General features: G+C 45.1%; 1 long non-coding RNA gene across 2 annotated transcripts in view; it reads left to right on the top strand.

Moving 5' to 3' along the window:
• LOC137377938 (uncharacterized) overlaps positions 1 to 25,749 on the top strand; it is a 259,765-nt gene that overhangs the window by 42,123 nt on the left and 191,893 nt on the right. Inside the window, exon 2 of one of the 2 annotated variants that reach the window (XR_010976522.1) lies at positions 8,802 to 8,963. The exons of the other annotated variant lie outside the window; for it this stretch is intronic. This is a non-coding gene — a long non-coding RNA (uncharacterized lncRNA). The remainder of the gene's footprint in view (positions 1 to 8,801; positions 8,964 to 25,749) is intronic. 2 annotated transcript variants of the gene reach the window in all.

The raw sequence follows: 25,749 nt of genomic DNA, 5'->3' as shown, positions 1-25,749 counted from the left end.
AGTATCCAAAGCAGTATATCTGTTTTGCAGGGGAATAGTCACAGGAGATTCCTGCACTGCCTACCTTGTCCTCTTCCTCTGCCTGGTGGTCACCCATTCCCTTCCTGCCTGTGCAGTCTGAGCCTGCAGTGTGACCACCTCTTTATACGTGCAATCCACGATACTCTCCGCCTTGCGGATGCTCCACAGTGTTCCCAGCCGCTGCTCCTGCTCTGAAACCCGGGCTTCCAGGAGCTGCAGCTGGAGACACTGCCTGCATACATGCTGGTCCCGGGCACTGGATTTGTTCTCAGCTTCCCACATAGAGCATAAGGAGCACACCACGGCTTTGAGCTCTCCTGCCATGACTTAACCCTTTAAATTAAACCTTTTGGAAGATGCTTAATATCAAATAATATCAATTACTCTCGGGCCTTTCTCCCTGGTCCTCGTTACTACAGAACTCCCTAAAAACACTACTTACTATATATGAAAATAAACTGTCGACCTTTCTTACCTCAGTTACTAAGCCAGTTAGTTAAAGCTATTCCCTAACAGCAGTTACTCACCAATCAATCACCTTGCAGCTTTCCTGTGCTGTCACTGTTGAATTTGTTTTTCAAACACTCCGAACTGTGTCTGTGTTTATCCTCCCAGGTCCGCTCCACTCCACTCTTCCAGGTAAGTGCGGGCCTTGAGCCTCAGGCTGGATTTATCCTCGCCCTCTCCGATGCCGATTCCTCCCAGGTCCGCTCCGGCTCTGTTCTTTCAGGTCAGTCATACTCCTACATGCTTCCTCTAGTTGAAGTGATACTACTAGATGGTAGTTATCTAGCGTATAGAAGCCTCATAACCTTTAGCTGTGATGAACCACAATGCACACAAATTAGCGCAAGAGTCTCCTTTTGCTGCAGTGGCTGTGAGCTTTATTCCCTTTAGAGGGAGAGACTAATGCCACTTTTGTGGGACTACCTCACATCAAGAGGCAGATAACTGGTGAGAGTGACAATGAGTTGCAGCTGTGCTTTCCCAGCATTCCACTCCTAGATGGCATTTCGAGATAATGCCCATTGACTTCTTTGAGCATGGAATAGTGGGCATTTATGAAGCTGAACAATCATTGTGCCATGACAGCCTGGAGTCATTTTTCTTGTGTGTTGGAACTGGCTGCGTCCTGCACCTTGCAGATCTGCTTTGGCTGTATGGATGACCCATGTAACTGAGATCATCACTAAAGATGCTGTTGGTGTTGCAATCTGCAGTAGAGGCAACTGCTCTCCAGAATGCTGAGTATTTGGGAGTTGGACTTCTGCACAGAACTGAGACTACCTTCCAAAATTATGTGCAAGGAGTCACATGACTTCTGCTCACATGCCAAATGCTACAACCACATACCAATCAGGAGGGTGCAAAGCATGCACCATCCTCCAACCCTCTTCCCAGCTGCACCCTTCACAAGTGCTCAAAGGCTCACTGCGTTGGTGACTGATTCAGACATGTTGATGGCACTGAGCAATGTGCTGGATGGTGCCTCCCTGGTTTGGCTGGAAAACAGTTGCATTTCCTTTGCTCTGTGAAAAGCAACTGGTATCTTATGAATAAATATGCGCTTCTTCTCTTTGGATATCTCACATGTGTTATGTATTTCTGCATAATCATTGAGTGTATGCACATGTTGATGTAACCTATAGTGGTCATATCACTGTAACCTATTGTAACCTACACATCTAATGTGCAAATCAGAATACATTACCTAGCGCAAAGGAAGATGGTTGTGGTTGTTGGAGGTCAATTATCTGAGCTCCAGGACATCACTGCAGGAGCTCCTCAGGGTAGTGTCCTAGGCCCAACCATCTTCAGCTGCTTCATCAATGACCTTCCTTCAATCATAAGGTCAGAAGTGGGGATGTTCGCTGATGATTGCACAATGTTCAGCACCATTCGCGACTCCTCAAATACTGAAGCTGTCCGTGTAGAAATGCAGCAAGACCTGGACAATATCCAGGCTTGGGCTGAGAAGTGGCAAGTAACATTCTGTCCACACAAGTGCCAGGCAATGACCATCTCCAACAAGAGAGAATCTAACCATCTTCCCTTGACATTCAATGGCATTACCATCGCTGAATCCCACACTATCAACATCCTAGGGGCTACCATTGACCAAAAACTGAACTGGAGTAGCCATATAAATGGTTACAAGAGCAGGTCATAGGCTAGGAATCCTGTGGCGAGTAACTCACCTCCTGACTCCCCAAAACCTGTCCACCATCTATAAGGCACAAGTCAGGAGTGTGATGGAATACTCTCCACTTGCCTGGATGGGTGCAGCTCCAACAACACTGAAGAAGCTCGACATCATCCAGAACAAAGCAGCCCGCTTGATTGGCACACCACGCACAAACATTCATTCCCTCCACCACCGACGCACAGCGGCAGCAGAGTGTACCATCTACAAGATGCACTGCAGCAACGCACCAAGGCTCCTTAGACAGCACCTTCCAAACCTGCGACCTCTACCACCTAGAAGGACAAGAGCAGCAGATGCATGGGAACAGCACCGCCTGCACGTTCCCCTCCAAGTCACACACCATCCTGACTTGGAACTATATCGCCGTTCCTTTACTGTCGTTGGGTCAACATCCTGAAATTCCCTTCATAACAGCACTGTGGGTATTCCTACCACAAATGGACTGCAGCGGTTCAAGAAGGCAGCTCACCACCACCTTCTCGAGGGCCATTAGGGATGGGCTATAAATGCTGGCATAGCCAGTGATGCCCACATCCCATGAATGAATAAAAAAAAATTAATAATATGGTACAAAGTACACATTTTGCATTGCCCAAAATGTTGAAGGTTCCCAGCTTTCAAGGTCTCCCTCCTAACAACTATTCCCCTATGGTTAGTTCTTTGCTGGAGCGGTACATGCGTCTTCAATTATTTTTTACATTACTTACATCATTGGTGACATTTCTCTATGTCTGTACAGGGGTTTTTCCATAACACGTCCCAGCTTATTTTATGTCCATATGTGTCTTGAGCTGTCATTGTTCAATCATATTTATAGCTCACTCTTTGTACTCGTTTTGCAGTCATGTGTTTTCTTCCAGGCCCCCTGCCAGGCCGTCAGAGTTGATTTTGCTGTGCTGACTCTTGCCACACTTGTTGCCTTTTTAGCATTGTGGGAGGCTGTCCTCATCCATTGGGAACCCGCTCACATCCAATGCAGCAGTGACTGCTACATTCAAGTGTCGACTGTAAATTGGGCTTTCCTTCTGTGGCCATTGAGCCAATTGCACCCTCCTCAGCTGGATTAATACACTTAGTAACATTTGTACTGATTGACTAGCTTGTTATGTGCTTGTCAAGTGCTAAAAATTCATTATTACTGGTGTGTGTTGATTAGCTGTATTTTTATTTTGCAAATCTCAACAAATGAAACCACCTTCCCTGAAAGTGCGTATGTCCAAAGTGCTCCATCTTGTTAATTCGTTAGCAGGTTATAATTTTTTCTCAGACAGAGGGACAGATAGGATTGTGTAACTAGTCAGACTTTATGAGATGAGTATCAATCTTACTATGAAGGAGTATTTTGTTTCCCTACTCAAGAGAGGCACATTGGCTCAGATTGTTTTGTAATAATGATGGCAAAATAGTCAGCATTTGCTGTCATTACCCCACTGAAACTGACAGCATCTTTGGGAGTTCAGACTTGTGCAGAATAATGTGGAAATCCAGAAGTTGCTATCAGTGAGTTATGCTCCTCCGTAAGGTGTGCTGTAGCGGTTCTCACAGACTGCAATCTCCCTTGCAATCATCAATTGGCAAGAGTCTCAATTTTAACACTGCTAGTCTTGTTGTAAAACCTTGTTGAATGAGGTGTAACTGGGTTTTTACATAACTATTTACTCATAACTGTTGTTAAACACCCTCACTGGCCCTGGAACACTAATTTTATATTTGTGGAAGGTCAAATTTCTCCACAATGGTTAAAAAAATTCCACATAAATTTAAAAACATTAAAAAGGCTTCTTTTTTTTTAAATAAGAGAAAAATATTGCAGATGCTGGAACTCTGAAATGAGAACACAAAGTCCTGGAAATACTGAACAGGTCTGGCAGCATCTGTGGAGAGAGAAACAGAGTTAACGTTTCAGGTCTGTGCCGCTTCATCAGAACTGACAAAAGTTAGAAATGCAACAGTCTTTGAGAAAGTGTAAGGGGGAAGGGGGGGGGGGGGGGGGGTGCAAGAGGGACAAATAGGAAGGACTGTGATAGGATGGAGGGGGGAGGGGTTAAATGACAGATGTCATGGAATATAAAGCAAATGGAGTGCGAAATAGTTGTAGCGAAAGACAAAGCATGAGTCCAGAGAGAGTACTAATGGCAGAATAATGAACAGCTCTGTACGAAAACAAAAACATGAAAAATAAGTTTAAGACCAGCACATGGTTAAAAAAAAATTAAAAAGAAAATATATATAAACATAATAAATAAACAAAAAATAATGGGGCGCACGCTCTGAAATTATTGAACTCAATATTGAGTCCAGAAGGCTGTAGAGTACCTAATCAGAAGATGAGGTGCTGTTCCTCAAGCTTGCGCTGATGTTCACTGGAACACTGCAGCAGGCCGATACAGAAACGTGGGCATGAGAGCAAAGTGGTGAATTAAAATGGTAAGCAACTGAAAGCTCGGGATCATTCTTGCTGACCAAGCGGAGGTTTTCTGCAAAACGGTCACCCAATCTGCGTTTGTTCTCCCCAATGTAGCATTCCATTTGCAATATGTTTCATGACATCTCTGTCATTTAATCTCTCCCCCCGCCATCCTACCACAATCCGTCCTTCTGGTTTTTCTTCCCCCCGCACCCCCCTTCCACTTGCTCAAAGACTGTTACATTTCCCATGCAACCACAGGAGGTGTAATACCTGCCTATTTACCTCCTCTCTTCTCACCATCCAAGGCCCCAAAAACTCCTTTCAGATGAAGCAGCAATTTACTTGCACTTCTTTCAATTTAGTATACTGTATTCACTGCTCACAGTGCAATCTCCTCTATATTGGGGTACATCTGATGAAGGGTCATAGACCTGAAACGTTAACTCTGTTTCTCTCTACACAGATGCTGCCAGACCTGCTGAGTATTTCCGGCACCTTCTGTTCTCATTTCTTTTTTTGAAAAGTCTGTTTATCTTTATTTTAGCATCTATCTTAATACAGTCATTCATTTATTGTGCTTTCTTTTAAATTAAATGTGAAGGAGTTTAAGTGCTTTAAACTTCCTGGTTTGCTGTGTGTGAATGCTTCAACTTGATTGGTTGCCTACTTGCTTGCTGACATCACTGCTGCTCTCAGCAATAAATTTTCCCCCAAAAACCCAATTTCTTTAGAGTAGCACAAGTCTTTTGATTAAGGGCTTGAAATTCTTCCTACTTCATCCACCCAGCATAAAGCAGGAGATGCTTGTAACAGAATCTCACCGACTTGAAGTTCAGTTAGCCACAGAAGTAAAGAGAAAGGTTATATTGATACACTATGTGAACACAGGAAAGGATAGGAGAATGTAGAGGGACATGGTGAATTTTAGGTTTTGATTGCAACATTGATTGATTCCCTTCCCATTCTGAAATGTTTTCTTCCTTAGTGATGATAGATTTGACAGTTAAACTGTTTAATCATTATTTATTTTTTAACTTAAAGCAGCATAATCATCAGGGATCAGTTTTAAGTAAAGGGAGTAATTTGGGGATAATCAAGAAATTAGCAGAGCTAATTGGCTAGCCCTGAAATCGGGTGTGGAGGTTGTGATGCACAACTACCCTGTGCCTGTTCAAAGTGATGCAGGCAGCATGCAAACTTCATGCTGCCTGCTCATTTACAAGATTGTGGTGTGCAGCCCAGTGCTCAATGTGCTGCTGATTGGCTACACTCCTCAGCAGGGGACCACCTTTAGGTGAGGTTAGCACCACTTAAAGACAGCCTGCACCACTTAAAGCCAGATTGCAATGGTTAAAGGTGAGATGCATTTTGGCTGGAGCAGGGGTTGAAATTGCTTGAAGATGAGTGGAAAACCAGGAACAAACTGCAGAAATGGCGCAACAGGCCAGAGAGCATGCCTCAAGGTTCTCGAATGCCGCACTGGAGCCTTTAGTGCAGGAGGTGGACAAGAGACCCTCCAGACAGATACTCAGAAAGCAGTGGGAGCAGGTAACTGGACCAGTCAATGCCAGCAATGTAGCAACTCCATAGAGCCATAGAAAAATTATAGCACAGAAGCAGGCCATTCAGCCCTTCGTGTCTGTGCCGGCCGATAAAACTAGCCGCCAAATCTAATTCTACCTTTCAGCACCTGGTCCAAAGCCTTGCAGGTTACAACACTTCAGGTGCATGTCCATGTATCTTTTGAAAGAATTGAGGGTTTCTGCCTCCACCACTGCTCCTGGCAATGAATTCCAGACACACACCACCCTCTGGGTGAAAAAGTTTTTCCTCATGTCCCCTCTAATGCTTCTACCAATCACCTTAAATCTGTGCCCCCTGGTAATTGACCTCTCTGCTAGGGGAAACAGGTCCTTCCTGTCTACTCTATCTAGGCCCCTCATAATTTTGTACACTTCAATTAAGTCACCCCTCAGCCTCCTCTGTTCTAAGGAAAACAACCCTAGCTTATTCAATCTTTCTCCATAGCTGCAACTTTCAAGCCCCAGCAACATTCTTGTAAATCTCCTCTGCACTATCTCCAGAGCAACTATGTCCTTCCTGTAATGTGGCGACCAGATCTGTACGCAATACTCCAACTGTGGCCGAACCAGTGTTTTATACAGTTCCAGCATTACATCCCTGCTTTTGTATTCTAAAGCTCGGCCAATAAAGGAAAGCATTCCATATGCCTTCTTCACCACTTTATCTACCTGTCTGTGCCACCTTTAGGGACCTATGGACATGCACTCCAAGGTTTCTCATTTCTTCTACTCGTCTCAATATCCTCCCATTTATTGTGTATTCCCTCGCTTTATTTGTCCTCCCCAAGTGCATTACCTCACACTTCTCTGGATTGAATTCCATTTACCACTTTTCTGCCCACTCAACCACACCATTGATATCATTCTGGAGTCTACAGCTATCCTCTTCACTATCAACTACATGACCAATTTTTGTGTAATCAAATTTCCCAATCATGCCTCTCACATTTAAGTCCAAATCATTAATATATACCACAAACAGCAAGGGACCCAACACCGAGCCCTGAGGAAAGCCAGTGGAAACAGCTTTCCGTCCACAAATACATCCGTCGACTACTACCCTTTGTTTCTTGTCACTGTGCCAATTTTGGATCCAACCTGCCACATTCCCCTGTATTCCCTGGGCTTTCATCTTACTGACCAGTTTGTCATGCAGGATCTTGTAAAATGCCTTACTAAAATACATGTAGACCACAACCTCCTTGTTACTTCCTCAAAGAATTCAATTAAGTTAGTAATACATGACCTTCCCTTAACATCTCCATGCTGACTATCCCTGATCAGTCCCTGCCTTTACGGGGACCCGAAAAATACAGGACAGATCCCTGGGCCGGGCAGAAGCAGGTTCGCCACCGACTTTTATGTTGGTGGCCAGCTCCTGTCCACCCGACGTAAAATCCAGCCCTATATCACACTTACTGACACACTACTCTCTCTCTCTTGTTGGACAAAGTGACCATAATAAGTGGCAGCATTAACTAACTGATGGGGTGGAGGGAAGGCTCAGCTGCATGCCCTCAATCCGATGGAGGAGATGGTACTGGGGATAAGTGGAGTGGCTGTCACTGAGGCCAGGGCCAGCGGCTTGGCCTAAACCATCAACGATAATGGTAATAAAAACAGAAAATGCTGAAAATGCTCAGCATCTGTGGAGAGAGAAGCAGAGTTAACATTTCAGGTTGATGACCTTCCATCCAAACTGGGAAAAGTTAGAAATGTAATAGGTTTTAAGCAAGTGAAAGGGGGGAAGAATGGAAAAAGAACACAAGGGAAGTTCTGTGATAGGGTGGAAGACAGGAGAAATTAAATGACAAAAGAATTGGTGGTGCAAAGGGAGTGGTAATGGGACAAGTAAAGAAACAAAAAATGCATCGAGAGGACGTGTGATTGGCAGGATGATGAATAGTTGCAGTCCAAAAGTAAAAACAAGAGAAAATAGAGTTGAACCAAAACCTGCAAAAAGAAAGGAAACAAAATGGGAGCAGAGATTACAGTCTGAAACTGTTGAACTCAATGTTGAGTCCGGAAGGCTGTAAAGTGCCTAACCAATAGATGAGGTGCTTTTCCTTGAGCTTATGTTGAACTTTATTAGAATGCTGCAGGAGGCTGAGGATAGCAAGGTCAGAACGAGAACAACGTGGAGAATTAAAATGACAGGCGACTGGAAGCTCGGGATAATGCTTGCGGACTGAACGAAGGTGTTCCGCAAAGTGGTCTCCCAATCTGTGTTTGGTCTCCCCAATGCATTGTGAGCAGTGAATACAGTATAATAAATTGAAAGAAGTGCATGTAAATTGCTGTTTCACTGGGAGGGAATGTTTGGGGTCTTGGACAGTCAGGAGAGAGGAGGTAAAGGGGTAAGTTTTGCTTCTCCTGCGCTTGCATGGAAAGGTGCCCTGGGAAGGTCTTTTGTATTAATGAGGATTACACTATGTTTCTACTTAATGCACCTTCTCAAATCCCACTTAACCATCATCATACAATCTCTTTTGATTTACAAGCTGCAGATGGTGCAACCATGCACCTCTTGCTTTCCCCCTTCAATCATTCAAACCCTGCCCTTGTGCTTTTATGCTTTCAGATACCCAAGAACAGCCACCTGGCTGGGTAGTGGTGTTGGAGGCTAAAGGTCTAGACACAGGATAGATTGAGGAGGAAGAAACTATGTCACTCGATCTGACACTTGCAGCCACCAGCTCAGATACTGGCACTGTGTGAACTTCAGACAGGAGATCTGCATGTGGTGAGTGATCAGCATGAATGGACTGCAGCCAGAGCAGGGGGGAGGGATTGCATGTGTGCCAGTTTCCCGGAGGGGAAGATCGCACACGAGTTCTGTTACAGAAGACTCCGATGAGGACATCAATGGGGCCTGAGTGACATCCTTCCATCTGCGAGATATGATGCGAACGCAGCCTGAGAACTTTCACGAGGTCAGATGAGATCATCTGCTGCCCTTCTTTTGATGGCTGAACCAGCCGATTCTGGAAAGACAAAGTCTGCCACAAGTGCCACACATGAAGTTGTCCCTTGCCAGTTAGTGCGAGATGATCTCTGCTGATGCCTTGTTTTCAGGGCTGGCATCTACTTTGGAGCTTCTGAAACCACGTGTCGTTTTGGTGGTGAATTCCTGCCCACAGCTGGTGTTGCCATTTGCATCGATCATTAGCTAAAGTTGCCCACTTGTTGTGATTGATATTGAAGGCTTTCATGTCTCTATTGACAGCATCCTTGAATCGGAGCTTTGGGCGTCCTGCTGGTCTCTCGGCGCAGGCTACCTCCTGCAGAGCACATCCTTGGAGATATGGCCATCTTCCATCTTGTGCACATGCCCAAGCCAGCGAAGCCTTTACTGTGTGATAAACACTATCATGCTTTGCATGTTTGCCCTAGAAAGGACGGCTTCATTGGTGACTTTGTCATTCCATGTGATGCCAAGGATGCATCATAGACACCAGAAATGGAAGTTATTGAGCCTTTTTTCTTGGTTGATGTAAGTTGTCCAGGCCTCTCCGCCATACAGCAATGTGCTGAGGATACAGACCTTGTCGATAAGCATCTTGGTCCTGCAGGTCAGTTTGTTTTGTTTCTCATGCCTGTTTTGATAGTCGGCCACAGTTGTTGGCTGCCTTTCCAATGCGTATGCTGAGCTCTTCATCAAGAAACAGATTGTCTGTCACTGTAGATACGCAACGCAACCATGCTAGCATGCATTCGAGAGGAACACACACACAAATAGATAGAGAGGAGAAGAAAGAATAAAGGGGGCGGAAGTTGGAGTAGTAAATGGAATTCAGTTACTGTCTTTACTTTTGCTGTAAAGTCCTTTAATAGAAATGAGGTCTTGCAGTTCTCGCTGGAGCTCAGTGCACACTTTCAAACTTGTTTCTCTGGTACTAGAAGGCTGAAGAGGTCCTCGGTCTTGAGGTTTAAACTGCTCCCGTGGGTCCCTGGCACTTTGCTTGAGAGAGAGACAAAGAGAGAAGAGACCTTCCTCCTTGGTTCTCAACTTGCAGTCCGCCCCAAACCTTTCTGTGAGGTGCAATTCAAACAGTTCCTAGTCTGACCAGCAGGTAAGTCATGTGACCAGCTCTTTGTTTGAAACAGCATCGTCCGCGAGCATTGTTGATTCTTCAAAGCTTACTAGATACGCTCAGTGGGTGAGGGGGGTGGGGAGGGGGCTGGCTGTTACACAGACAACATGTGGATCATCACTGTTGCCCAGACCAATCTTGTTCATTGAATCAGTGAGCACTTCCATTGTCTCGCTATTCAACTCTCTCAGAATGCAAATGTGCAGCCATGTTTTAGCTGTTCAGCTCTGTGGTCTTTTTAAACAAGTTATGTTCAATGTCCAGTAAAAAGTTCAAGTAGTCTTTCACATGATGAAAATAATATGCTTTCATTTGGCGAGTGTGGTTTCCATCACAACAGGCGCTAAGGGAATGCATAAGGTGACTACGTAACATTTGTCTGGAATATTGGATGATTTGTTGGATAAAGTTAGCATAGAATGGTTGTTTTGTGGTGGCGTTTATTTCAGGATTGTGGCAAGATGGCACTGTGATGGTTGGGACTGATGAACAATGGGGATCTGGGATTTTATTCATGGGAACTGGAATCAAATGATGCATTCACAGATAGCCTGCCCTCGACATCAACATGTCACTTCTTCCTCCCCTAAGGTGCGGACTGAACACATGGTGACAAGGGCTGTGCCCTCATGATGGCCAAGTTGTGGACGATGCAGCAGACCACCATGAATCAGGGCACCCACCCTGGCGTGTACTGGAGGACTCCTCCAGAGTGCTCAAGGCAGTGGAATCGTTGTTTCAGCATCTTCTTTATCTGTTCAATGATGCTCCTCATGGCAGCATGGTTCTCATGATATGAGTACTGGTCACATGTGGTTGGGTTGCGGAGGGGAGTCATCAGCCAGTTGTTGAACGATAGCCTCTGGTTTGACGTGGTGGCTGAAAGATCGATGGAGCAGTGAATTGGTGTGGGATCAATGCTTCATGACGGCTGCCAGGATAGAAGGCATTCACCAGCATGATGTGCTGAGTGTGGTCACACACCAACTGCACTTTCAGGACTGAATTTAATGGGTCCCTCTGAGACAGGCTAGGAGGCAGGTGGGCTCATAAATTTGCGACGGGAGGTGGTGGTGGGGTGGTGGGGTCGGGGGGTGGGGGGGCAAGTGGAAGCCCCTTCACCATCCTGTCACATCCCGATTAAGTCTGGTTTGGGAAAGGCTGAAGATAGCCTCCCTGCCCAGAGGCCAATTGAGGCCCTCAAGTGGCCTATTATTAACCACTTAACTACCTGTTCCCGCTGGCACTGCAATTAAGCCAGCAATGGTGGGGGGCGGGGTTTGTTGGGGGGGGCCACCCCTATGTGGAGAGGTCACCCAGTGCAATGAGGCGACCTCTCTGTGGGCTTTGGTGGGGGTGGGGGGCCTCCTCCATGGGCAACCTGTGACCCACAGGACTCCCACTGGCAAACAGCCCACATCTCGTAATATCCCCCACTGCACTCATCTCCCAACCTCCCCCACCCATCACTGGGGCCTGCTGGACTTGCCCCGGTGACCCTGCCTCACCTACCTTCTCTCCGGGGCTCCAGAGCTGGGCCTGCTCCTCGGCATCCTGTAGTACCAATAGTGGCTACCGCTCCCAGTGGCACTGCCGATGCTACTGAGCCACTGGCCCTCTGATTGGCCGGCAAGGCTGGGAGGCGGGATCCCCGTCCTTAAAGGGACGGGGATCCCAGCTCCAGGCACTTAAGTGCCTGATCGCCGTTTAATGGTGCTAGGGGTTCCGAAAGGCCGAGGCAGGGTTCTCCTGACCTTTTTGGCCTGGTACCAGGAGCCCTGCCAGCTTGACCAAATTCAGCCCTCAGTGTGTGGTAACCTTTGAATTTCAGCACATTTCACCATTGAGATGCAGTGTCTGCAGAACCATGTGTGTGCAATAAATGGCACCTTGCAGTATGACAAAGCCAGGTGCACACTCCTCCTACTTCTCTCTGTTCAGAGAGGACAATGAAATTAACAGGCAACTAACTTGAAATTGAATGATGATACTTTTAAATAGCATTGGTTGGGAGTCCCATGAGCTACTGAACTCATGTTCAAAAAAAGACTTGCATTTATATAGTGCCTAACACGACCACCAGACGTCTCAAAGCACTTTACAGCCAATTAAGTACTCTATTTTTTGAAGTGTAGTCGCTGTTGTAAAGCAGGAAACACAGCAGCCAGTATGCACACAGCAATATCCCACAAACAGCATTGTGATAATGACCAGATAATCTGTTTTAGTGTTGTTGACTGAGGGATAAATATTGGCCTTGACACCGGGGATAACTCTTTTTCAAAATAGTGTCAAGGGATCTTTTACATCCACCCGAGCAAGCAAATGGGACCTTGGTTTAACGTCTCATCCGAAAGATGGTACCTCCAACAGTGCAGCGCTCCCTCAGCATTGAGTGTCAGCCTTGATTTTTGTGCTCAAGCCCTGGAGTGGGACTTGAACCCAAAACCTTGTAACTCAGAGGTGATAGTGTTAACAACTGAGCCAGAGCTGACACTAAAAGCTGTGCCTGTTTTAGACAGGGTGTTAACTAGAGTGGCGATGCCAAAAAATGGCAGTTTGGGCACCAAACCAGTGTTGCAATGTCATGATCTGTTTACCCTGCTTTCTTCTGGCACACACACAAAATGCCTGCATTAATACCCTCACCAAGACGGGGTTCGGCATGGCCGACATTGGAATTGGGTGGAAATAGCACAGCACCACTTTTCTACTAAGCCGGCACCTGTAGCATTGAAACTACTGGTGCTATGGAGCCAAATTTTGCAGCCTACAGTTTTGAAGTGAAACATTTCTCCAAATAGAATCCTGGTATCACACAACACAGAAGGAAATTATTCGGCCCATCATGCTGATGCCAGCTCTTTGAGATAGCTATCCAATTAGACTCATTCCCTTGCTCTTTCTCCATAGCCCTGCAAGTTTCTCCCCGTCAAGTATATATCCAATTCTCTTTTGAAAGTTACTGAATTTGCTCCTTTTAGGCAATGCATTCCAGATCATGATGGCCTGGATTTTGGGTGAAAGGCGAAGGAAGGACTTCTGCTGTTCACCTCACGTACCATTGCCGGTGACTATTTGTGGGCTTGTCAGTGGAGATTTCTAGTTTTCCTGTGTCTGATCCAGTGTGACGCTCTCTGCAGGGGATCTATGCCTTCTGTGAGCAGGGCAATCAGCAGGGAAACTCCTTAACCAATTAGATTAGTCACTGAACTAGTAATTCAGAGGCCCAGGCTAATGCCCTGGGGATAGAGTTCAAAACCCACCACAGCAGCTGGTGGAACTTAAATTCAATTAATTAAGAAAAATTTGGAATTGAAAGCTCGTCGCAGTAATGGTGCCATGAAACTATCATCAATTGTTGTAAAAACCCATCTGGTTCAGTAATGCCCTTTAGGGAAGGAAATCTGCCATCCTTACCTGGTCTGGCCTACATGTGACTCCAGACCCACAGCAATGTGGTTGACTTTTCACTACCCTCTGCAATGGCCTCCCAAGCCACTCAGTTCAAGGACAATTAGGGATGGGCAACAAATGCTGGCCTTGCCAGTGACACCCACATCTCATGAAAGAATAAAAAAATTGAAGAATCCTCACAGACAGCAAAGCAGGCAGTAAGAAACAGGAAAATGACATTTAATTCATTGCACAGGAAGTGAAATAAAGATTGGGACATACACATGAGATTAAGGGAGAGACATAAAAGAGAGAAACATTAAAAATGAAAAACATTGTTTGCATTTTAATTTTTTTAAAAGCCTGGAACATTAATTTTCTTATGAGGGAATGAGACTACATACTTGTAAAATTAATTTTTCAGGGCCAGAGAGGCAGCTATAATCGCCTACTATGCTGTTGAAAACTCAGTTACTCCTGATTGCATTAGCCCTCACTTTTCCACCTGTCTTTATAGTGAGACTATTGGGTACTTAGCTTAAATTCATGCCATTACAGTGGTGTCTGCACAGATTATATCGGCGAGGACTGCAACAGTGCAGCCTATGGAGGAGCAGGGTATCACTGACGGCAATTTCCGGATCCTGCGTTTAACTGTGCATGTGTGAATGCCAGAAGTTTCTGTCAGTTTTGCACAGTACTAACAACAAGCTTTGACAACCATGCCAGTATTAGTAGAGCAAAATCCGGGCCAATAACTTGCAGCATTAACTTAAATTGAAATGACTGAAATCATCAGCCATGATGACCGCTTTTTATGAGTTTTTCTTCTCCTGGATATTATCTGAGCTGTCTTGTGAGGCTGGTTACTAATTCCCATTGTTTTAATGCTCCATTTATTTTCCAAGGCTGCTGCTGATGACAGCGCTGGGTCTCAGAGTAATGCTGCTGCCTTCAGAAGTGTGTTTTATCTGGTGCCTCTAGAGGTGGGACTACCCCTTCGTGACAACATAATTGCTGGAGGTAGAGGCCCAGTCTTTTATGGCAACCTCTCGGGGTCAACAGTGCTTTTTTTTCCACTTGCTTCATCAGTGTCGATCACCACAGGGGGAGTTTGGCAGCTGACAAATAAAGTTGTGAGCCACTGCTTAAAAGTAATGTGTGAATCAGGAAACAGGCTGGATTCCACAGCACCCACACTCTTGGCTATATTACAGAACTACTGCAGGAAACAGTTCTCTTCTATGTGGCTAGTGAGAACTACACCTATTGGTTCTAATTCTTTGAAGACGCCATAGTGTGCTATGAATATAATATACTGTGAGGTAATAACACAAACAGGGTTGCTTGCTAAATAGTGAATTATACCCAAAAATGAGTAATTCGCCTGCCCTGAAATCAAGGCCTAAGTGATAGGACAAATGTTCTTGTGGACAGGGAGTTGTGTGAAGAGGACAAGAATGTGCTTTGTAAATCGAGCATTGTAAAATGACAAGCAAGTTTTTGACTTTGGACAATTCGCATTGTGTTTGTTTTGTTGTTGGCCAACACCCATGTCAGAGTAATTGGTCTGGTTTTCCATGACTTTTTTTATTCGTTCATGGGATGTGGACACTGCTGGCTAGGCCAGCATTTATTTCCCATGCCTAATTGCTCTTGAGAATGTGGTGGTGAGCTGCCTTCTTAAACTGCTGCAGGCCTTGGGGTGTAGGTACACCAATAGCGCTGTTAGGAAGGGAGTTCCAGGATTTTGACCCAGCGACAGTGTAGGAACTGTTAATGACAGATTCCATGAAGAATAAGGAAATGTGAAGGAAATGCTTCCGTTTTGTTGAGGTAGAGATGAAAATGTTTGTCTGCACCAATCGGTGTTTCAAACATTGAAATCCAAATAGCAGGAAACACTCAGCAGGTCAGGCAGCAGCATTTCAGGTTGATAACTTTTTGTGTTATAGATGAACAGCTTCTAACAGTATAGAAGTGGGAAGAAGGAGGCAGAGAAAGAGCAAAAGGAAGAGATCTGTGATAGGGTGGAGGACAGGAGTGATTAAATGACTTGAATGATGATGGTGCAAGGCAAAAGAAAGTTATTATTGGGACAAGTAAAGTAACGAAAGATGGGTCCAGAAAAGGTGTAAATGGTTACAGCAGAAGTGCTGAGGGGGAGGGAAGCTTGGGAAATCTGGAAAAGTGGAGAGGGTAGATACCAGAGATGTGGACCACTCCACCAGGTTACAGCAGAATGGGGCTCTACATTTCATAAATACAGTGAATGTTTGAAAATCTCAAACCTGACCGCAACCTGCCTCCAATCCATTCACTTCGGGTTTAGCGGAGGTGGGACAAAGGGCAAGCAGCCAATCCTTGGCAATTTAAATATTTTAATGAGGCTGATGGCCTCTGATTGAACCTGTTTTACAGATTTTGCAATGGCCGGCTGGATTTTCCAGGCCGCGGGAAACCTGGCAGCTGAAGGGAGGCAGGGAGAAGTAAAGTGTCTTTACAGCACTTCATGTGGCCCCAGAGGAGCAAGAGTGCTTCCTCCCACTGGCCCAAAGCCCACCTTTAATAGAAAGACCCCCAGGGTTGAGCATTGGCCCCCCCAACAACAGATGCACCCCCCCAACCCCCCAAAACTCCACTTGGCAATTGCAGGCTCCCTACCTCTGGAATGTTCCCACCCGACCGGAAGCCTCTGGGCGGGTAACCTGTCAAGGAGAAAAGACGCAAGCAATGGAGTTAAAACTCCACATCATGCTCATGGCCCCACCGCCCCCACTATCCGCACCCCCTCCTCCATCCACCTTCATTGGTGCAACCCTCTCGTGAATATCAGGGCCGATGAGTCCAAATTAGCTGACTAACTAGGAGTTACATGTTAACAGGAGAGATTAGTGAATAATTCACAACAGTTGACTAGATCCACTCCATTCAATAATTTACGCAACATTGATACCAACATCAACATCGAGCTAATATAAGCTCATTAGAAGACTTTTAAGTAATTCAATCAGTAGCTACAGAATAGTCAACTTTCCCGCAAGGTACTTGACAGCACAAAGTGCTGTGTTTGAAACTGTGCTGCCATAATTGACTAAAACTTTATTCACAAATTTTGCTTTCCTTTTTGGGCCCATTCACCCTTCCCCAGTCTCAGACTTAATTTCTCGCTGAAGAGTCCATGCATAAAAAATGATCATTTTCCAGGCCTCTGCCTTTGGCACACTCATATCAGTTGTTAGAAAGTGCCCAAAAAGGGTATCCTGATCATCCCCTGATTCTCACCCTTTCCCCAGGGGATATTCCTTGCTGCTTTACTTGTGCCTCATTGGGCTGAAATTCGCAACTCGCTGCAGAAAAGAGCTCAAAACCTACCATTATAGGTAGCAATTTAGAAATCTAGAACTATGGCTCAGTGTTAGATCTCTTGTTGCTATATGAGCAGGTTGTGAGTTTAAGTCCCACTCCAGGGCTGGAATTTTACGAACTCCCAACGAGCGGGCTGATGGAAGGGGCTGTTCCCGACTCCTTCCCGGCCCCACTGCATTTTTATGCGGGACGGCGGTGAGAAACAGCCAGCCTGCTCCACACCAATCGAGGCCCTTAAGTGGCCAATTAACTGCCATTAAGGGCCTCCTCCCGCTGCCGTGAGTGAAACACCGCCAGGTAAAAGCTGGCGGCCTTCTTGTGGGCTGGGTGGGGGCCCTCCTCATCCGCCCTTGAAGGCCCAACTGCCCCCATGACACAACACTCCCCTCACCCTCCCAACTGACCACCCCCCTTACCTCGCCGGGGCCCAGCCGATTGTCCTCGGTGAGGCCCCAAAAACTTACCTTTGTTCCGGGACTGTCCTTCACCTTGCTTGCAATGGCTGGGTACAGTCCCAGCAGTGGCCACCGCTCCCGGTGGTGCTGCTGGGACTAAGAGATGCCAGCCCACTGATTAGCCAGCAGCTCCATTAGGCGGGAAATTCTGTCTCAAGGAGGTGGAAGTCCTGCCCAAGGCCAATTATGGGCCTGGGACGTGAAAAATCCCAGCATGGCTCCCCAGGCCTGGCGGAGGTGGGATTGCCCCCGACTTTTTGGCCAGTGGGCGGGGCCTCCCGCCCAATGTAAAATTCTAGCCCAGGACCTGAGTACACTTCAATGCAACATGAAGAGTACTGTACTGTCAGAAGTGCTATCTTTCAGATGAGACTTTAAACCAAAGCCCTGTCTGCTTTCTCAGGTGGGTGTTAAAAGATCCCAGCAGAGTTATTGCTGCTTAATATCTATCCCTCAATTAACATTATTAAAACGGATTAGCCGGTCATTATCACATTGCTGTTTGTGGGAGCTTGCTGTGCGCATTGGCTGTTATGTTTCTAACATAAAAGTACTTAATTGGCTGTAAACTGCTTTGGGATGTCCTGTGGTCATGAAAGATGCTATATAACTGCAAAATCTTTTTTATCTTATGCTTTTATTGTCTGATTAGGTCTCTATAAAGCACTTTAGAATGTTTTCTATGTTAAAGCTGCTTTATGAATACAAGCTGTTGTTAAGCTTTTAAAATGGATGCACTTATTTTCTCACCCTGGCAAACACAGACTAATATTTAAGCATGTTACTCATGATATCATCCATCTCAGGTTAATGCTTATCACCATCAGTTGATATCGTCAACATATATTTTTTCAATACATACTGTAATATTTTAAATGCAGTTACTTCTCACTATAGCATTCGCTAAAGCACCACTACTTTAGATACAACAGGTTCTCTAATTAATAAGGAAAGTATAGTATGCAAACACTTTTAACAAAAAGGTGCCCCTTTCAAATAGCTCCCAAAGGAGGCATTCTTGATGAGGCCCCTTTAAACTGCATGGTCAAAGTAGCACATACTACCAACGACAAACCCCTGCTTTGTTTATGGTCTGTAAATGCCAGAACCTCCATGGGAAGTTGAAAGAAAACTCCAGACATTGCAGAGGTGCCACCATAATTAAAATGGGACTGTTCAGAATGCAGCTTTACCTGCCATTATTATGCCCAGAAATAAGTTTTGCAATTTCATCGCATGTGGTTGAGCCCGACCTTTCAGAAATACAACTCAGGGATCTGCTTCTCAACCTTGATAAGATTGTATTAAAACTCTTAAGAGTGTCTGGTGATCCGAGCTCAGTAGTCAAATCTCATGGTCAACTTTCAACCCTCTCCTTAACCCAATTTAAACAAGTGCACCTAGTGTTTTATTGTGCTTACAGTATTTGCAACAACAAGATTTCTTTTTAATGAGAAGTGGTGTATGCTTTTTTTACACATGGTAATGATTTCACTGCATACGAGTGTGGAGCTAGTTTACCAGAACCTATGGACCAACAGTACAACTGCGTAATAACCTTGTGTGACATTGATAGCTTTCTACCTAGTAAGAGTTGTTCCTCTCTTGATATTGCTTTTTAACCTAAGCTCAGCCTGAGTAAACACAATAACTAGCAATGGTCAGGCACCAAATAAGGGTTTTAATTTAATAATTAGCCTGGTAGTAAAACAAACAGATTTAAAAGAAACTGCAGGAAGATCTTCTGGCTCAATAGTTTTTATACCAACTGAACACCATGTTGTAAGTATATTAAGGTCTGGTTGCGCAGTTGTCATAATATTGAACCCAAGGCTCATGTTTTCTAATTCTACTATGGAAAGCTCTGAAATTCAATACATCTGGGCATTTGCGAACTGGCACCAGAAAAGGTGAATATCCACACTACGGTTTACTGTTAAAAAAACACTAATGCCAGCTATACTTGGTCTGGGCTTTGAAGGACCCTAGTCCATATGTGGTCGACTATCAGAACTCTGTTTTGGTCGAGTAAGCCATTCAGTTGTATTAACCATTGCTTAAAAGGTCCACCATCACCTTCTCAGGGCAACTAGGATCGCACAATAAAGGTGGCTCTGCCAGTGTTGTCCACCATCCTTGCAAACTACCACCCCCATCTCCAACCTGCTTTTCCTCTCCAAAGTCCTCAAATGTGTTGGCACCTCTCAAATCAGTGCCCATCCTTCCTGGAACTCCATTTTTGAATCCCTCCAATCAGATTTCTGCCCAGCCACTGTACCGAAACAGCTCTTATCAAAGTCTCAAATGGCATCCTATGTGACTGTGACAAAGGTAAACTATCCCTTCTCCACCTGCCTGTAGCCAATGATACTGTTAACCACACCATCCTCCAATGTCTCTCCACTGTCGTCCAGCTGGTTGGGACTGCTCTCACTTGCTTTCATACTTATCTATCTAATTGTAGCCAGAGTATTACTGGCAATGGCTTCTCTTCTCATTCCCACTTCATTATCTCTGATGGTCCCCCTAGGATCTATCCGTGGCCTCTTCCTATTTCTCACATAGGAAGTTAGTTTTCACATGTATGCCGACGCCACCCAGCTCTACCTCACCACCACTCTTGGCTCCTCGACTGTTGTTAATGTACCAGGCTGCTTATCCCACATCCAGTACTGGATGAGCAGAAATTCCCTCCAATTAAATAATGGGAAGAATGAAGCCATTGTCTTCGTCCCTGTTACAAACTCCATTCCTGTGGTACTGACTCCATCCCTCTCCCTGGCAGCTTTCTGAGACTAAACCAGACTGTTTGCAACCTTGGTGTCATTTTTGACCCTGAGATCAGCTTCCTACCACATATCTGTGTCGTCTCTAAGACTACCTTTTTCTCCCTCCGTAATTGACTGACTTCGCCCCTGCCTTAGCTCATTTCTCATTCGTGCCTTTGTTTTAACCCTATTATCTTTCTGGTGTTGGACTGCCTTTAAAGTTAATATATCCTGCCTGAGCTGCAGTGCCCAGAACTGAACACAGCACTCCAGATGCAGTCTAATCATTTCTTCATACAACTGCAGCAACAACAGCAGCAGCTTGTATTTATATAGTGTCTTTAATGTAGTAAAACGTCCCAAGGGGTTCACAGAATCGTTATCAAACAGAACTTGACAAGGAGATATTAGGGCAGATGTGAAAGTTTGGTCAAAGAGGTACATTTTATGGAGTATCTTAAAGGTGGAAAGAGAATTAGAGAGCCTTTGGGAGGGAATTCCAGAGCTTAATGCCTGGGCAGCTGAAGGCATGACCACCAATGGTAGAAGGATTAAAATTGAGATGCTCAAGACGCCAGAATCGGAGGAGTATAAAAATTGGCAAGTCATGCTGCAGCTGTACAGAACCTTAGTTAGGCCACACTTAGAATATTGCGTGCAATTCTGGTCGCCACACTACCAGAAGGACGTGGAGGCTTTGGAGAGGGTACAGGAGAGGTTTGCCAGGATGTTGCCTGGTCTGGATGCCATTAGCTATGAGGAGAGGTTGGATAAACTCGGTTTATTTTCACTGGAACGACGGAGGTGGAGGGGCGACATGATAGAGGTTTACAAAGTTATGAGGGGCATGGACAGAGTGGATAGTCAGAAGCTTTTTCCCAGGGTGGAAGAGTCAGTTACTAGGGGACATAGATTTAAGGTGTGAGGGGCAAAGTTTAGAGGGGATGTGCGAGGCAAGTTCTATACACAGAGGGTGGTGAGTGCCTGGAACTTGCTGCCGGGGGAGGTGGTGGAAGCGGGTACGATAGCGACATTTAAGAGGCATCTTGACAAATACATGAATAGGATGGGAATAGAGGGATATGGTCCCCGGAAGTGCAAAAGGTTTTAGTTTAGACAGGCATCAAGATCGGTTTGGAGGGCCGAATGGCCTGTTCCTGTGCTGTAATGTTCTTTGTTCTTTGTTCTTTTGTTTTGAGTGCAGATATCTTGGAGGGTTATAGGGCTGGAAGAGATTACAGAGATAGTGGGAGGGGGTTGAGGCCATGGAAGGATTTGAAAACAAGGGATGTGAATTTTAAAATTGTGGTAACTTGCACCCATTTGTATTCCAGCCCTCTTCAGGTAAAGGCTAACTTTCCACTTGCTTTTTAAATTATCTTTTGTAGCTTTCCTAGCTTCCTGACATGAAAAAAAAACTCTGTTCTATCTATCTTAGGTACAATGCAGATGACCTTACACTTTCCTACATTGAACTCCATCTGCCACAGTTTTGTTCGCACATTTAATCTATCAATGTTTCTTTGCAATGTTTTGCTCCCATCTGCACTAATTACCGTCCCAACTTAGTGCCAAGAAAAAACTTGGATATATAGCTGTTTATTCCTTTATCTAAGTCATTGATAAATATAGTGAAAAGCTGAGGTCCCAGTCCAGACCCTTCGGGGGCGCCACTAGTCACATCCTCCAATTGGATTGCATGCCCATTATCCCTAGTCTCCGTTGTCTACCTTCTAACCAAATCCCTAACCATGTCAATAGATTGTCTCCAATTCCATGGGCTTTCATGGAATTGTATATTTTATATATATAGATACAAGACATTTTCTACATTGTTATTGTCAATCGAGGAGGGGTTGAAGGGCTTCGCTCTTTGTACTTTCTTTGTTTGACTACAACAGGCTTAATTATTAAAGTGGATATACTGGCCAATTCAGTAGGTGTTTGATTACTTACTTACTATGACCATAACAAGAACTAATTGGACCAATTTTCCTGTGTGAACAAAGAAAGAGGTTAACTTTATTGTACCTAAACCGAACTAATGAAAATAATAAACTACATGCCAGCTGTCACTCACACACAGACTCTAGGGGTTTACACAGTGTTACAAGAGGGTTTGTTTTTGTACTAAAATCTTAGAATTCTGTGTGTTTTAAAAAAACTGATAAAAGGATTTTTCAGTGGACATGGACACCTGCAAATAGCTGAAATTTTTGGATGTTTATTTTGTATACAAAAATAGGAAAACAAGCAGTTTCAAGGAAGCTAGCCAGGGGTTTTTATCTTCTCAGAGCAACACTTTGAATGACAGGGGAGACTCTGGGCTGGATTTTATGCCAGGCGGATGGGAGCTGGCCACAGATGTAAAGGTCAGTGGCGAACCTGCATCCGCCCAGCCAGGGGATCCGACCCGCATTTTACTGATCCCCGGGCTTTAACTGTTCTGATGCGGGACTTCCACCCACTTGAGGGAGGACTCATTGAGCTGCCGGCCAATCATCGGTCTGGCAGCTCTTAGTCCCAGCAGCGCCACAGAGAGCGGTGGCCACTGCTGGGAATGCAGCCCTGCCGAGGACATGGAGTCAGGAATGAAGGTAAGTTGGATTTGCCTCGCCGGGGTAATCGGTCACGAACCAGCGAGGCAAGGGTTGTTGTTTGGGGGTAAGTGGGGGGGGGGGGGGGGGTTCTCGGATCCTGGGAGTGGTTGGGGAAGTGGAGCGCCCTCAATCAGGCACCCTGTGCCCGATTGTCAGGGCCCCCCCCCACTCCAGTGCGCTGAGAGGCTGCTAGGTATCACTGGGGGGGCCTCTCACGTCTATCAGACGCCCGCTTGCCCTGGGTAAAATACCCATGGAGGTGGGCAAAGGCCCTTAAATGGCTGTTAAGTGGCCACTTAAGAGCCTTGATTGGCCTGGGGTGGGCGGCCCATTTCTCGCCTCCCCGTGGCCCACGTAAAGTGGGGTGGAGGCGGGAATGGGCCAGGAAGGCCTCCCGGAGCCTCCCGCTCAATTTTACGCCACCCCCACCCCCACCATCTGGCTCGCTGGGGTGGTGTAAAATCCCAGTCTCTATGTCTGGTCATGCAATTGGCTCAGAAAGGTTTACTTTCACTTTGGACCCTTTTAAAAACCAGCGAGTTGGACAAAGAGCAGGAATTTGAAATTTGGTTTTCTGACCTGCCTGGAGACAAAAGTGGAAGACCCAGAAAAAGACCTTTCTCTGTAAAGGAAACCTGCATACATTGAAAAGAAACCCTGTATTTGAAAGGTGGCTGATTCCTATTGCTTCCTGTCTCTGAAGAATTCCTGCATCCACTTGGTTCCTCTTGCCTCCTGTGTTTTGGGAAATCCTGGAACATGAAGAAAGCTTACTGTTGCGGTGAGTCCTAAGCAGACCTGTTCCTACACCCCTGCTGAAAGGCCTATGTGATGCCTACTGTAGTCAAATTGTCTTGAATGCTTACTTATCACAGACTGTTCATCAGCTCTACCTGGAGAGACTTTGAGTGGCATCCGACTATTCGACTCTGGGACACCTCATCCAACCAAAGAATTTCCTACCAGAACGTGACAAACTGATTTTTTTTATTATTCCTTTTATTCATATAAAACAGCTGTAAATCAAAAATCTTTTTTCCCCCTGTTAACTGATTTTCTTTGAATGTATGTCTGTATGCACGAGGGCTTGGGGAATATGGAGCTTTTCATATATATCGATTTATCTCATTAGTGGTTAAGACTTACTGTTTTTACCAATGAATATTTAATGTTGTTTGTTGGTTAAAGTAACCTGGTTGCTGTGCTTTATTCTGGGGGACAAATAGAGTCTAATTGGCGATTCATTGGTAGGTGGGAAAGATTTATTGATATACTGTGACCTATGGAGATGTGGGACTGAATTAACAATGCCTTGGTCACAACAACACACGCAAACTGGTTACGGAGTGGGGAAAGGTAAATTGGTTGAGTTATAGTCCATAGAAAAAAGGGGTATACAGACTGTGGTGTTTGATAATTTGTCTGGCTTCCAGCTGAAATCAGTGATTCTGAGGCTTTTAGTTTGAAGAGGTAGATGACTAGTTCAGTGGGTCTCTTGGAGACAGTGATGTGGATGATTTCCTCCAACAGGGTGTCTGATTGTAGTCGGAGTATGCAAAAGTGGTCAGTCAACAGCCGGGATTTGAAGCTTTCAAGCTGGAACAGAGAGAGAGGGAGAGACCCCCACTTGGGTCTTCCCGTGCCAGAGTCCAGATGCTTCTCCTTGCTGTTGTAAAGAAACACAAGCTTAAAACCACAGATGGGAGGGGCTTGCCACATGACAGTCACTCAGTGATTCAAAAAAACAGTTAGCAGTATTTCTTCTTTATTAAAGGAAAAGAACAAGCAGTTCCCTTAAACTTCCTAGGTCTTGGTTCTTGCTGGGGAGTGAGCAGACATTTCCTCTCCCTCCTCACAGCCCTTGCACTGTAGGATACAGTGTTGCAAACTAGGTGGCCAACCTAAGCTGCCAGCAAAGTCATCCTTCATCTGTTCTCTCTTAAATTTCTTCAAAAAATATAAATTCAGATCTCCAGTCAGTGGATTAAAGAAAATTATCATTCAACAGAACAAGTTGGTGTGACAACACGAAATGAATTGTTCTGATGAAAGGTCACTGACCTGACACGTTAACTCTACTTCTCTCTCCACAGATGCTGCCAAACCTGCTGAGTAATTCCAGCAATTTTTGGTTTTATTTCAGATTTCCAGCATCTGCAGTATTTTGCTTTTATTCTATATTATTTATAAAATAATTGAATTAGGTAATTTGCTGTTGTGGTGCTGGAACAAAACATGAATTTAGTTAATTTTGGAGGCCTCAAGCTTTACCAGTAGACAAAGTAATATGAAGGTACGAGCCATAGTGACTGGCAGTGAATAGTGGGGTGCTGCAAGGATCAGCACTGGGGCCTCAGCTATTTACACTCTATATTAATGACTTGGATGACAGAGAGTAATGTATCTAAGTTTGCTGATGATACAAAGCTTAGTGGAAAGGAAAGTGATCTTTAGAATGGTAGCACAGCCTGATAGGGAAGTTCAGGTTTATAATATGCCAAACAGGTGATGTAACCCAAAAGGAAGACTCTACAGGCCTCATAACTGACACCAAGGCCGATTGGAGGAGCAGTAGTGCATATGAAGGCTTTAGAAGCTTTCTGGGGGCAAGAAGGAATTGTGAGAAATAAGTTCAATTCTAGAAACCAATTTAAATGGACCATCTGTGCCTCCAACTGCCTGTGGGTGTGAAAGTGACCATAGCCATTAACTGTCCAGTTTTTGGCCCTTTCCAGTCACCAGGAGATGATTGCTCTGACTTTGGACAAAAAAATTATATCGTCAACACAAAACTTTTTAGGGATAGGAAAAAGCCAAAACATCCATCCATTCTCATATTATCAAGAA

This window comes from Heterodontus francisci, chromosome 15 (assembly GCF_036365525.1).
Source record: "Heterodontus francisci isolate sHetFra1 chromosome 15, sHetFra1.hap1, whole genome shotgun sequence".
In the NCBI taxonomy this organism is placed as follows: domain Eukaryota; kingdom Metazoa; phylum Chordata; class Chondrichthyes; order Heterodontiformes; family Heterodontidae; genus Heterodontus; species Heterodontus francisci.
The sequence above is the reverse complement of the archived record's forward strand: the minus strand, read 5'-3'. Positions and strand labels throughout refer to the sequence as shown.